Here is a 14,894-nt window from a genome sequence, read left to right on the forward strand (position 1 = left end):
TTAGCATATAGTAAATGCCCAGTAAGCAGCAGTTATCACTGAATCTCAGCTAATAATGCATGCATCATGAAATGGTCAGTGCAGTGCTAGAAGGCCATCCAAAATACTTAGGAAACCAGGCCCATGAATTTTTAAAAAATAATTCTCTGATAAAGATAACTGTTAGCTACAGGGCCGTGATTGTGAAATGAAGAGCTTTGCAAAAGCAATCCACTACTTTGACAGGTTTCCGGAACTGAACGTGTCCATGTGTATTTGCTTGGCCTCCGTCTCCCGCATTTTGCACTACAGGCCGGGTTTGACACTTCATTACCTTCCCTTGGCTCCACTGAGTCCAACAGGGCAGTTGCCTCTTAAGGTTTCTGCCCCAGTGTAATGCTAACAGCATTCACCCCATCTTCTGGCTGTCAACTGAAAGGCCACTAAGAGTTTACTTCCTGCGAGGAGCCCTGCTGAAGAAGAGATAACCCAGCCAACTAACCAGAATCCCACATATTTACTTTTTACAAGGGCAGACAAGCAAATACTAAGCCTGTGTTTCTGAGGTCCTTATCTATATGTTCTCTGCTATATTCTTTTCTTGAACTGATTTGTCATCGAAGCAATCAGGGAACAGACCAGAGGAAAGCACCATAGAGAGTGTGACGCATCCAAATATAGAAATTTTGTTGGAGTATATAGTAAGATAGCCATTTATAAACTTTCAAGGCCAAGTCAATAAATCATTTATTTGATGATTATTTAGCCAATAAACAGATTTTTAAAACATGCCAAATGTGCTGTGACCTTAGCAGGAAAATAGGAAAGAAAATTATGTATTCCATATGATCTTATCTATGTAAGAAGAAGGGGGAAAAAAAACAACTGGAAGGAAATAAACCAAAATGTTAAGAGAGGTCATTCTGAGTTCAAAGATTATGAATAGTTTTTATTTCCTTCCTTATTTCTTTTCTTTTCTGTTTTGTTTTTATTTAGGAAGTCTATTATTTTATCAGGAAAAAAATATATATGATTTAAAAATAAGTAGTAATAGCCCCAAGATAAGTAATACAAATTTAATTCCACAAATACTTGAGTACTTATTTTCTAATATCCTGTTAGATGCTTTTAGAATTCAGTATACTATGGTAATGAAATTTATTTTGTTCACTTAGTATTTAGTTTAATGGTATCTTATTGTTGCCATTTTCCTCAGGTTTTAAACCTTTTGCAGGCAAGAACCTACTGCTAGTCTTCTCTGTAACACAAGTGCCTGGGCCAGTTCTCTTCTGACATCAAGCACTTATTAATACCCCAGCCTTGGAGAAGGACGGAAGGAGTATGATATTCCCACCAACTAAAGGTGCTTAGACCAAATTCCCAACAATGCCATGAACCATTGGAATATGGCCGCCTCTCTCATATCTTGGAACTTCACTGAACTGTTCCTAAGTTTAGTGCCAATTACCTAAAGGTTAATGTGCTGAGCAATACCAAGAGAATTAGGGTTTTCCCAAGAAATGGTCTGTGGCACATTATGTTCAGGGTGAGAGAATGTGATTGCTCACTTGGGAGCCCCAGAGTGTCCTGTGGTGCCTCTCTCCAAGTAGTGCCCTACCCCGTGAGGCTTATGGGGCAGAAATCAAAATGATAGGGGAGTCAATGAAACTGGGCAGAGTATGTACATACCCTCAGGAACTATTTGCAACTCAACATGGATGCAGTGATGAACACCCCCCCTGCCCTCGAGGAAATTACATTCTGATTGAGAAGCTCCAGTCGATCCCAGTCTGTTGGAAAGGGATACTGTTGACAAGCAAGACTGTGTTAAAAATAGAGAGCTTTGGAGCTTGGTGCTCAATGAGAAGAGGCAGGAACTGGAAATGCATATTTTGTTCTCTTTTATAGCTATTATTCAGTTTGGTTAGTCAATCACTGTCACCACCATCCCGCACCCTACTTTCCCTGACACAAAAAAAGAAAAAAATCAGAACAGGTTCACTATAGAATTATATGGGAAATCATTCCCTGTACCAACAGTAATAAATAATTGTTTTAGGAACACGATTCTCCAATTCAGGATCCTGATCACCAGCATTGTGGCCATTTTAGGAAGACTTTCATTCTTCAGAAAGAACTTACAGCCTTTATTTGAAAAGTTCTCCCAATCTGACAGAAGGCCAAATCTCAAGGGGCTTTAGCCAGGAGGAACAATCAACCTCATCTCCTTCACTTGTACCTTGTTCATTCCCCCCCCAAAAACTGGATTTCTTGATGTGACTTGGATGCATCAGGATCCTTCCCACCTCAAGGCTTTTGCTCTTATTGTACTCTGTGCCTGGAAAAGGCTTCCACTGAATAGTTACCACTCTTTCCTGGTCCCATTTTTCAGGGGCTTGTTCAGAGGCCTTCCCTGACCATGCTAGCTACGATGTCCCCAGCCACCCTTTGTCCTGCTTACTTTGTCTTTAGAGTACTTATTCTTTCCTGAAATTATAAGTATTTATTTGCTTATTTATTTAACTGGTTTTTTCCTGAGAATATAATTTCCATAAGTATAGATTTCTTGTTTGTCCTCTTTCCTGCTACATTCCCAGAACCAAAAGGAGTAGATGATGCAGTGGATACTCAATAAATATTTGTGAAATGAATAATGGATTAATTTAATTGAATTGAGTTTTCCTAGAGGTAATAACTGAAAGCTCAAGAAAATGAGGTCTAAAAACTGTAAGTTACTTCTGCAAATAATTAACAGTATATCATTCATTGAATCATAGGCTTTAAGGATAAAATCACCATTATTGAGTACCCCAAAACACACAGAAGGAAAGTACCAAAACATTAAAGTTTCCTTGGGCTTATTCGCTATATTTTGGTCATATAAGATGACATAACCTGTAATTTCCAAACCCACTCAACTCTAAGATTCAGCCTCTGTTGTAGGAGGCATCCCATGGGAGAGCTAGAGATAGCATCTAGAGGCTATGTTTACCAAGGGAATGCTCTGTTCTGAAGGTCCCCTGGCTATTGTCACACTGTTTATTTTTCCTGATTGGAATGTGTACCACTATTTGGGGGTGGGCTAGTGTCTAAATTGAATGGGTGAAGAGAAACAGAAAGACATTTTCTTTGCCACCTTTGTAGAAAGGTGGCTGGGAATATAAGCACTGAATTACCTGCTATCAATTATTGATGGCTTGTCCTGGAGTCATTTACCCTCTCTAGTTACCTTGAAGTATGGCCAAAAGACAGCTGTCAGCCTGCCTTGTTCTTCACCAACCCCTTATCCATAGGAAAGTTCTTAGGAAAAACTCAGCCAACTGAACTCACCCTTAGGAGGTGTATGGATTTCTGGAGAACTCAGGACAACCTGATTATCCCTAAGAGGATAAGTCAATCAACTATTCATTCATTGAATTTCATCCGGAAAAGTAAGGCTGACATTCAGCAGTTTGCAGCAATACATCTGTTCTGGTTATTACAATAAATATCTGTGTACCACAGGGTAAATAGCTGTTACCCTGAGCCCCCTCCCACCAGAGTCACCTGGATTTCCCTACAAGAAGCCCTCACTAGACCTTCCCCAAACCCCACTAAAAGGTGATTGCCTCACAGCAGGGAACCTTCTGGAACAGAAGGTCTGTGAGAAAATAGCTGGGGTCTATTCTGAGTAGCAGCGCCCATTACCTTTCATATGATAAATATTTAAGTATCTCCCTGCCTGACACTGTAAGCAATGAAACCTTCCTTTAAAAGTTCTGTGTCCTTGACTTCATGATAATCCAAGCATAGCTTAACAGAGATGGAGCTCACGAAATCTGAAAATAGTCAACGGTTTCAAAACATCCTAAAGGAGAGGTCTCCCAGGATCTCTTTCGGTTGCCTTGCCTTACCAAAACAAACCTCTCCCACCCTTTGCCTGATTTGAGAGCATTTCCCCCCAAAAAAGGACATTCTAGTTTTATCTGTGTACACCCAAGAGTCCGTGAGCTCTCTCTCCCTCCGTTCCTGCCTTTGCCTCCACCACTGGGATCGATGAGCATGACATTTCCAGGCACCACCGTTGCACTTGCAGAGAAGGTCTGAGGACTGGGTCCAGCTAATAACATTCATTGCGATGCTTGGCAACCTGTCTTCTGGAAAAGAGCCTCGTCCTCAGTAGTTTCCACAGAATACTGCTTGACTCTAACATGACTCTGGCAGGATTCTGTGCTGTGCTTCAGACAGTTTCTCAGAAATAAGTTAATGAGAGCCCCACTGTGGAGATGACCAGTGGCTTCAGGCATGCGGGACCTCCTGAGTATGTCTCAAGGCTCTTGCACAGGCATATGAAAAACAAGACCTCAGCCAACTAACCACCGGTAGGGAATGCATAAAGCAAGACCGAACACTTGGGACCAAATGTCACTGACATTAAAGTGCAGATACCTGCTGACATTGTTCTTCCTCCGGAGAAGAGTAAAGGGGGTGGGTGCGGATCTCCCTACTCATTAGGCTGGGCTGACTCGGAACGATTGTGAAGGGCAGATGGAAGGAAAAGCAGCTGGGATGGGTTGTGGGCGGACTTTCACTTACTGCTGTAGTTACCTCATTGCGCCATATTAGGAATATTCATTCCTTTCGGGAGTTCCTTTGGTGGGTTGCTTTCACCTCCATGGAATAAAAGTTTAACCTCCCAATTACTTGACTCCTAGATTTAACCGTCCCTCTATATAGTGTCCTGTTTTCTTCAAAACTTCAAGTCCTTTCTTCCATGCACAAGGGATAAGGCACCAGCATCAAGATCCTTTTTATAGGAAAAAGAAATGGAGATACAGGTGCATATCGGTCCTCATGCCTCCAATTTTATTTTATAAGCAACCTAGACATGTAAATCAATGTGTGCTGCTGACCAAAACAAAATATGAGTTAGAAAGCAAGAAAATGACTTTAATTTTCACATAAAGTATATATATAGCTCTTCGAAGGAGGAAAGAAATACTTTGCCTCCCTTCATCCTTCCCATACTTGGCAATCTGATTTGGTTAGACAGGTGATAAACAAACAAGATTTTAGGGGGAAGCTCTGTCTTGGGGAGAAGATACAAAAAGGAAGTAGATCAAAATCCTAGTAGGGGGCACCTAGGTGTCTCACTCAGTTAAACGTCTGACTCTTGATTTCTGCTCAGGTCATGAGATCGAGCCCCATGTGGGGGGCTCCTGCTCAGGGGGAGTCTACTTGAGATTCTCTCTCCCCTGCCCCTACCCTCTGGATGCTCCTCCCTCACTATGCAAGCATGCTCTCTGTCAAATAAATAAAATAAATCTTAAAAAACAAAACAAAAAAACCCTAGCAAGGAATTTGAGAAGAACTCTCACTTTGGGGAAGTTTTCGACCAAATGTGACACAAATGAAAACCAAGTGTCAGTTGGATCAGCAAATACTTGTGAAGATCCAACCTGACTGGAATTGCCACTTCGGTTGCAGGTTGTCTGGGTGAGTGTAACATCATTGTCATTACTCACTTAAAATCAGAATTATCATCCATCAAATCTTCTGCTGATATTCTCTCTAGAACATCAGAAGGGCTGAACTGTGAACTAAACAGGCACAGCCCTTGCCTCTCAATCTGTTTTCATTTGGAAGAACACGAGGACAACAGAAACTACCAGACTGAACACAAAAGTTTTGCCTCTACAACTCAGTTAGTTTTGTACTTGAGTGAATTAAGAGTAGGTGTTCTTGGAGATCACAGCTCTTTCCTTATTCATATAGATCCTGTAGCCTCTAGAACAGTGCCTGGCACAAAGCAGACCCTTGGTGCCTGTCTGTGGAGTGGTCAAAAGAAAGGAGTAAGTGCACGGGATATCCATAAAGCCAGGAAACATAGGTAAACATGCACAGTGTCCTCAGGAACATCTTCCATCTGTGAAAACGTGACATAACATTACGTTTTCATACTTACTGGGTATGCCATAGTCTGCAGAAGAGAGTAGAAAAAAACCATAGGACTTACTATTTATTCAGGGTATAGACAGAGGGAATTTAGCACCAGTTTTCCAATTATTCAACAAACACTTTGAGAAGCGATTTTTTAAAAAGCCCTTTGAATAAAGCAAGAGGGATTTGAAATTTTATCAAAGGAAGAGGTTTGGCAGGAAGGTGAACACAAATTGTTCACCTCTCCCTTTCAGTGTGACTGAGTCTCCCATTTACCTTTCAAATCTCTGTGTCTTGTTTAAATCAATGGGTTCTCAACTGGAGACAATTTTGCCCCTTCCCCTGTGGGGAATATTTGTCAATGTCTAGATCTATTTTTGGTTGTCACAACTGACAGAGGAGAGCCATTAACATTTACTGGGGAGAGGCCAAGGATGATGCTAGAGACCCTACAATGCATAGGACAGCCCTTCACAGCAAAAGAATCATCCAGCACAAAGGGTCAGTAGTGCCAAGGCTTAGAAACAGCAGTTTTTGCATACTTTAGGAAAGCTTCACCTGAAGAACCTATGATAACTTCCTGTGATAGCTGCACTTCACTCTTTACTTTCCTTCTGTAGTATTTATCACAGTTGTAGTTAAATACATCCTATTTGTTTCTTCCATTAAAACCCAATCCTCCCAGAAAAAGAAGTTGTGTGTATCTCATTCACCACCGCATCATAGCGTCTCTCACAATGCCGGGCACATCGTGCAACCTCAATAAACATGTGTCAAATGAGTAAATCAACAAATGGCTAATAGTAGAAAATAAGGACAATAGGCAGTCCCATTAAGTAGAGTTGTAGTTGTAGCAATCATCTGAAGTTTGTCAGGTGATTCTGGATTTCTCCTCTATTTCACTTCAAGAAAGCAATGAGTTTATCTGTGGCGTCAGGGGGAGGGAGAACAAAAATCAAACTCCTCTGGGTACACACTTTTAATTTATAGACTTACTGCAGTATTTCAGCAATTTAGCTCTTTGTCAGTAAAGGAAATGAGATATCAACCTTGACAAAAAATCTTTGGAAGTTGAACGAGAATTGATCTTGTGGCAAAGGCTCTTTACTGGCTCCCACAGTTCCCATTCAGGTTCACTCTCTCATTCTGTCTCGCAGCCATGTGACGGGGGCTTGTCAGTGGGATAAAAGGGAGATGTGTTGAGATAGAATTTCTGGAAGAGTCTTTGCTTTCCTCACGGAAGGGAGAGGAAAAACTGGCACCAGACTTCTTTCTCCTGATTGAAACAAACAGTGCAATGCCTACCCTGGGACTAATTGTTCAGTGAGAAAAGTAACCCAGCTTTGTGTAAGCCACAGTTGTCCCATTTTCTCTTACCTGCAGCTAAACACAGTCGAACCTGATGAGAGATCTTTTGCCTTGGCAGCCGATCCTTCTCCGTGGTCTTTGTAATGATCCAAGAACAGAAACAAAGATGATAGGCATCATGGTTTGGCCTTGACTTAAATCTCATCAAAAGCATGAAGTCAATAAAAGAATCTGAGGTTCTAAAGATTGTGGCATTGAAAGATGAATGGAGGAGTCCAGTCTATAGTATAGTGAGGACAGCAAAGTGGTTTAAGAGGGAAAATAATCATATGCTTATGATACAGAGTGTACCTGGCTGACTTCCCATTTTGCAAAACTTTTTGTTGTTGTTGTTGTTGTTGTGAGTGGGTGACTAGATGAGAATTTCAGATGCAGATTTAAAGGTTCTGCATGGAGAGGGAGACCTTAAGATAAATCAGCTATCCTACAAATTTTTGTGGATCCAGGCTTCCAAGTATTTACACATCTTTCTTCTCTTCTGTTTTTCTCCACTAGCCTGAGAATCTTGGCGATGGGGACCATGTCTTCTTGATCTCAGTTTCTCTGGTCCAGGAGATTGCTATGCCTATAGGCCATTCTCAGCCAATACTCTCTCAACGGAACACTTAGTTTTCTTCCCTTTGGTCTTTAAAGTGTGTAACTGTAAAATGAAAAGACAAAGTCTGGAGGAAGAGACAGAGTTCATCTTTTTTCTCGTCTCTTGTTTTTTAATTGTAAGCAATGGTTCTTATATTTTGAAGAGAAGAGTTAGGGAAAATCCTGAAGAGGAAAAATAAGTTATTCAAAAAAAGAATATTTTGAAAAGGAAATTTTCCCAAATTATATTCCTCAGAACCCAGTTCTTTAAATAACTGAGTAAATGCAATTTTTTTTTTTTTTTAGGAAATACGGAGTCTAATGCTTACTGCCTTTGATATGCCAGTGGGTGCTATGTCTTTCCAAGCAGTATGGGGTTTGCTACTGTTCAAAATCCTATTTCTATAACCCCAAAAGGGTTCCAGGACAAGAAAATCATGAAATAATGATCACCCAATCACTTGCTCACTTGTGGCAAAGTTTGGGAACTGCTGCTTTACATCATGGGGATAATAAAGGAGTGGACAGAAGAAAAGGACTAAATGAAAAGAACAGGGAAGTTCAAGCAGGGAGACAAAGATGTTATGAAAGACAAGTTTGAGTTTCATTCTTGCCATCACAGTCTCTAAATGCATAGCTTAGCATGAAGACCAAAGAAAGGATGTTGTCAGAAATTTTAAGCCAAGAATCAGGAACCTGGCAATATATTCCAGAAACTTCCGCCGAGTAACTTGGATCACCTCTCCAAATGGATCGCCTCAAGGATAATGTGATAATACAATCCTTCATTTCTTCTTTTACCTCCTCGTATTTGAAATGAAGCTCAACCTGGTGGAGAACTTTTTGTTTTAGTTAAAGAAGAACCAAATAACATAAATAAAAAGACTTGCCCCCTTGTGAAAAAGTTACATTTATTAATTTTTGTCTGAGTTTCTGCGAATCTTGGGCAAGTTTTCATGTTAACAAATCAGGAACAGTTAACTTCTGAGCCGTGTCCTGGGAGAGAGACTTGCAAGTGGTTGGGTCAACTAGCAAATAAATGAAATAACTTATCCTAGTGTGGTATGTGTAGTGAGTACCCTCGAAATAGTAAATTGAGTCAGGAATGGGCCTACCATTGTGTTTCAGAAGTATTATGTTTGATACTTGGTGGCGAATTTTAAAGTTCAAGTAAACAAGCACAGGGTTTTTCCTTTTGACTGAATTTGAAAGCTCAAAGATGGGAACCCAGAAGCCGTAAACATTTATGCAGCTTGGCAAGCTCTTCATTATGTAAATACTTAGTGAAAACAACTTTGGTCCATAAAGTATTAATGCTATTTGGTAAAAATCAGTTTTTGTTTGGTGTGTCTTGTGAAGCTAGTGTGACTCCTGGTTATTCTATATGACTGTAAAAGCTTTTTGGAATCAAATCCTAATCCCAACATGTTTTTCTTGTTCATTTAAACCTTTTATATACATGAGGGAGCCAGAGAGAGTAGAAAGCTTTTGAGGGATTAAGCTTAAATTGTTTGTCATTCTCATGCACGCTCTCTGAAAAGTATTTGCCATGTTTGTGTTTGTAAGTTCGGATATACATTTGTTTTTAAAGGATTTTCTTTCTTTTCCCCTTTATGCTTATCTTTTTTGGTTCGGAAACATAAACCATCTTTACATGGGAGAGCTGACACGCTGAAGTTTGGATGTTTGGCTTACCACCTTGTAAAAATATCTGTGGGTGTTGATTTCCGAGGTTAGCCCCTGATTCAAGCTTCCACAGAGAAAAAGTTTTCTCAACCCAAAACCAATAGTAGTCATATCCCCAGGAGCAGCAAAAGACTGAACAAACAGACCTCGCAGAAGGTCCTTGCTTGTAAGAGTCAAATTTCGCCTCTGGAATATTCTGTTGACGTTGTCTTTGTCATGAAAAAGAAGCAACTGAGGCTATTGAGCAGAAATTCATAGTACTTTCTGCCCACGTCCAGTAGCCAGAAGATTGTCAGATGGGCTTAAGCTAAATGAAATTCCATCAAAGGATTAAAATTTAAATGGACTTGGGATAAACTTATAAGATGTTTGTCTTTTGGTATAGCGACAGATTGAAGCAAATGAACAATTATTCCTCAAAAGGTGATCCTGTGTGAAATTAACTGTATCAGCTACCTTTTGCTATAAAAGGAACAGCTCCAAAACTTGTAGCTTACCAAAAAAAAAAAAAAAAAGCCAAACCACATTTATTTTGTTCGCGATTCTAGAAGTCTACATTTTGGGGTGGGCTCTGATGAATGGTTCTTCTGATTTGGGTGGGCTTGCCTGATCTTCATTAGGTTTGCTCCTGCAGCTGTGGCCAGTTGCTGGGTTAGTTGTGGATGGTCTGTTCTAGGATGGCCAAGGCCAGGATGGCTGAGGCCTCTCTCCCTAAGGTCTCTCAGCCTGGTCCTTATTCAGAAAAAAAATTTGTACTTTTTCCATTTATTTATAATCTGTCCCTGTCTCTAAATTCTTTTTCTCATGTTCTTATTCATATTAGAATATCCCCAAGGGCAACATCCTCTAGCCTGGTCACCTAAATTTTCTTGAGACAAGGACTGAAGAGAATTCTTCTGATTTATTTTCAGTAAGTTTTAGGGTTATAAGTGGGTTGTTTTGTTTGTTTGTTTGTTTGTTTCTTGGTCATTAGCCCTAAATGCTTTCAGGGAAGAGCCACAATCCAAACAAAACTAATTGATTAATTAGATGGTCAACAAAACAAAACAAAACAAAAAATCACATGGTCAAATGGTTAAAAACTGATGGCTAAATGAATTAGCATTAGTACTGAATTTATTGCTTTTTACTTCTACTTCCCATTTCCTGTATGTCTCAGAGAAGCTCACCAGTCCGTGACAACATTGCCCTTAGAAACTTCATCCCATGGCTAACATGGGACACCACTTGTAAACTCTGCAGCCACTGCAGAATGTGCCCTAGCTGTCTCTCATCAATTAATCAGGAAGCTTGAAGTGACTGATTGCAGCCTCCATCAACACAGGATGTTTTGACACAGCTGTTGGGACAAAGCTATTTGAGGCCCCCTGCAGGGCTTGCTGGCATTTGGGAGGGGACATGGACCAAGGGTCAAGGTTTGAAAGCAGTCACTCATCTCTCATCCAACAGTCAATATTCCGATGCATACTGGAGAGCACCTAGCCCATGCTAGGCCTCCAGAAGGAGACCATGGTGAGTGAAGATGATGTCGACTCTGCCCTTGTGATGTTTGAGTCAAGTTGGTGAGAGAATTTTATTAGTAATCTTCCAAAGAGGTACAAGTTGTTATGACTGTTGTGAGGAGAAAGCCTTGGAGATATAAGGTATGAGGACAGAGAGGAACATTTGAAACTGTGGTTGCTGAGTATGAAAGAACAGGTTGACAAGGAAAACATAGCAGATTACCAGGTGGTAAAACCAATGCTAGGAAGGTTCCATGGATTTCTCACAGGAGGGCTCGGCTGCCTGGGCACAGAGCATGGGAAATTAGACAGTTGGTTATGTCCATGGCCAGATGCATGCAAATTGGATCTCATGAAATTTTCAAGGTACAAGGGAGTCTAAGGCATAGGCAGGAAAATTCTGAAATGGTGAAATGTGGAATGCAAGTTCAATAATGTAAGTGAAGGATGATGGGACTCCCTCTCCCACCCCCCAGTGGCATACGCAACCAGTGATCTTAAGCCTGTGAAGAGGGAAAGAGTTGGCTCATCTGTGGAGTATAGATCCCATCTTACGTCTATCATTGCCACTCACGTGAAAATGATACTTGAGAGTGTTTTTTAAAAGTTATCAATGATAAGTAACAAAGATTATTGTCTATAGGCACACTTAGAATAAAACGTCATTTAAAAATCTAATTTTTGTTTACAAAATTCCCTTCGTTTAAACTTATTTTCCCAAGCACAGTGACAAGGGAGTCCACGTAAGCGGCCCCAAAGCAGAGGAAGATAGGGTAGTAACGGAAACCTGCAGCATGTTTAGACATCTTGTAAAATCAGCAGAAGGCCTGGAGGCCCGTGCTCTTTAAACCCACACCAGTTTCCAGGATTTGTATTTTCTGAGGAAGGGAATCTGTATGATGTTGTGAAATGGTTAATACAATGACGACTGCAGTCAATGGCATATGTTCATTCCTTGCCTGCAAGACACAGGGCAGATCCCATTAATAGCACTGGCAATGCCGCACAAGACTCTTCTAAGGCAAGGTCAGCCTCCTTTGGCTTTCCTGTCAGCTAGTCTATGAGGGCACTCTTGACCCTGTCGTCCCAGAATCCGTGCAGGTTCTCTGATCAACACAAGTCTCCAACCTAGTTCCAATCTTGTATGGCCCACCTTTATCTTCTGTCATGATATTCATGGGAAATCATGGGCTGAAAGACCACATTTAGGCAGTCACCAGATAACAAGTTTGTGGGATCCAACAGATGTTCCAGAGCTCAAATCTTGCTAGATTTTTTTTAAATCGAGACATAATTGGCATATAACATCATATTAGTTTCAGGTACAATATAATGATTCAATTTATGTATATAATGCAAAATCATTGCCATGGTAAGTCTAGTTATCCATTGATCACACATACCTACAACTTTTTTTTTTTTTTTTTAATTTGTGATGAGAACTTTTACGATCTACTCTCTTAGCAGCTTTCAAGTGGAGTGCTGTTAACTATTCATTGCTTCCCTAGGACTTATTTATAACTGGGAGTTTGTACCTCTTAACCACCTTCACCCATTTCGTCCACCTCCACCCCTGAATCTGGCAATGACCAGTGTGTTTTCTGTATCTGTGAGTTTAGTTTTTATTTGTTTGTTAAGACTCCCTACGCAAGTGAGATCATACGGCATTTGTCTTTAACTTATTTCATTCCGCATACTGTCTTCAAGGTCCTTTTCCCTTCGACCTTCTGATAAGTGTATGTAACTTCTTGGATCCTCAGTTTCTTCATCTATCAAATAGGGTTGATCAAGTACTGATCCGTGATAGAGAAAAGCTGTATCAAGTCTTATTTATAAAATATCTTAAATCTTAACTGGGACTATTTCTTTGTAACGATTTCTGCTCATTTTTATGGCATTGATTCTGCTAAATTTAACCATCTTTAATATTTCATATTTGTATATTACATGCAGGTACCCATATGTCACATTCCCAGTCTCTGATTATTCTAGTAGATATCTTCCCCTTATCTCGGATAAAAATATGTAACGTGGTTGTAGAATCCCCAGAACTGTGTGTGCCTGTCCACATGTTACCAAGCAATACAATTTAAAAGAGCACAACAGAGCACATCAGTATTACCCTCTCCATAGAAGCTATTTGAGACATGCCTGGCTGGCTCAGCTGGTGGAGCGTGCTACTCTTGGTTTCGGGGCTGTGAGTCTGGGCCCCACGCAGGGTGTAAAGATTGCTTAAAAATAAAATCTTAGGGGTGGGGTGCCTGGATGGCTCAGTAGGTTAAAGCCTTTGCCTTTGGCTCAGGTTATGATCCCAGGGTCCTGGGATCGAGCCCTGAATTGGGCTCTCTGCTCAGCGGGGAGCCTGCTTCCCCTTCTCGCTGGCTGCCTCTCTGCCTACTTGTGATCTCTTTCTCTGTCAAATAAATAAATAAAATCTTTTTTTTTAATTAATTAATTAAAAAATAAAATAAAAATTTAGGGTGCCTAAACTAGTCAGTTAAGCGTCTGCCTTCAGCTCAGGTCAGGATCCCAGGGTACTGGGATCGAGCCTCACATCGGGCTCCCTGCTCTGCTGGGAGTCTGCTTCTTCCTCTCCCTCTGCCTCTGTGTGCTCACTTATATTCTCTCTCTCTCTCTCTCTCTTTCCAATAAATAAGTAAATAAATAAATCTTTTTAAATAAATAAATAAATAAAATCTTAAAAAAGATTAAAGTAAAAAAGTATTTGAGACTGAGTCCTCCAAATATGTACAAGTATATACAAATGTGCTCCTGTATTAATATATTTTTATATTATCAAATCATGTAATAATGTCTGTGTTAGGAGATGATATAGGTAAAGTACACAATATCTTAAATAGTTTTATTATGTTAATTAAAATTTTGGTACCAGCTAAAATATTGTTTTAATAATATTTATGGTGGGGACAGTGTCATAGCTGGTAAAAGTGTGAGCGGATTGTAAAAATGTCAACTCTGCCCGTTTTTTTTAAATTTGCTTCTGCTTGGCGGTCTCTTTGCAGGAATCCTTGAAGCCACGTGGCCATCTGAGACAGGTTAGTGAAATTAAAATCAGGTAATATAATTTATAAATCCACCAAGGGGCCTACATAAAGAGTGATACTTTAAAATAAGCTGAAAGCAAATGAACAAGTAGGGATAATAATCTTAATTCCTTTGGGTTGTGGAAATTTCATATCATATACACTATAAGACTTAAGGGTTAACTCTGAACAGGAGAGTCAGTTGCACTTAAGGGTTAGTAAAGCTTAAGGTTTTTCCTTTTTAAATTACACATTAATATAAATAGAGGTTCTAATTTTTTTCTTTCTGAATTTCAGTACATTAGTGGTTCCCAAGCTTGAGTGTGCATCAAAAGCAACTGGAAGGCTGGTTAAAATATAGATTGTTGGGCCCCACTCCCAGAGCTTCAGATTAATTTGATCTGGGGCAAGACCCCAGAATTTGCAGTTGTAACAAATTCCCAGGTGTTGCTGATGCCGCAGTCTTAAGACCATACCTTGAGAACCACTGTAATAGATCACCTTGAAGACCCCTGGGTTGTATCCTGTCCCAGACCTTTGATATATATAATACAAATGTAGTTAAGATCAATGCTATCAAGAAGAAATGTTCGTATTACATTTCGGTTTATCCATTCATGTCCTACATTTCCCTACCACGCACGGCATCTCGTCCTTTGCCCTTCCCCCACAATGGAGGCGGAAAGGGCCCAGAGGACAAGGGAAGGATGGCGCATCCTCTCTGTGAATGCAGCTGACAGTTTGCACTACCTGGTGAATTCATGGCCTCAGCATGTTTCCCTAGGGTAAATTAATTGCTTTGCTTTTCCTTTTCCTTTGC

Source organism: Lontra canadensis, unplaced genomic scaffold (genome assembly GCF_010015895.1).
Source record: "Lontra canadensis isolate GAN:19392208 unplaced genomic scaffold, GSC_riverotter_1.0 scaffold20, whole genome shotgun sequence".
NCBI lineage: Eukaryota > Metazoa > Chordata > Mammalia > Carnivora > Mustelidae > Lontra > Lontra canadensis.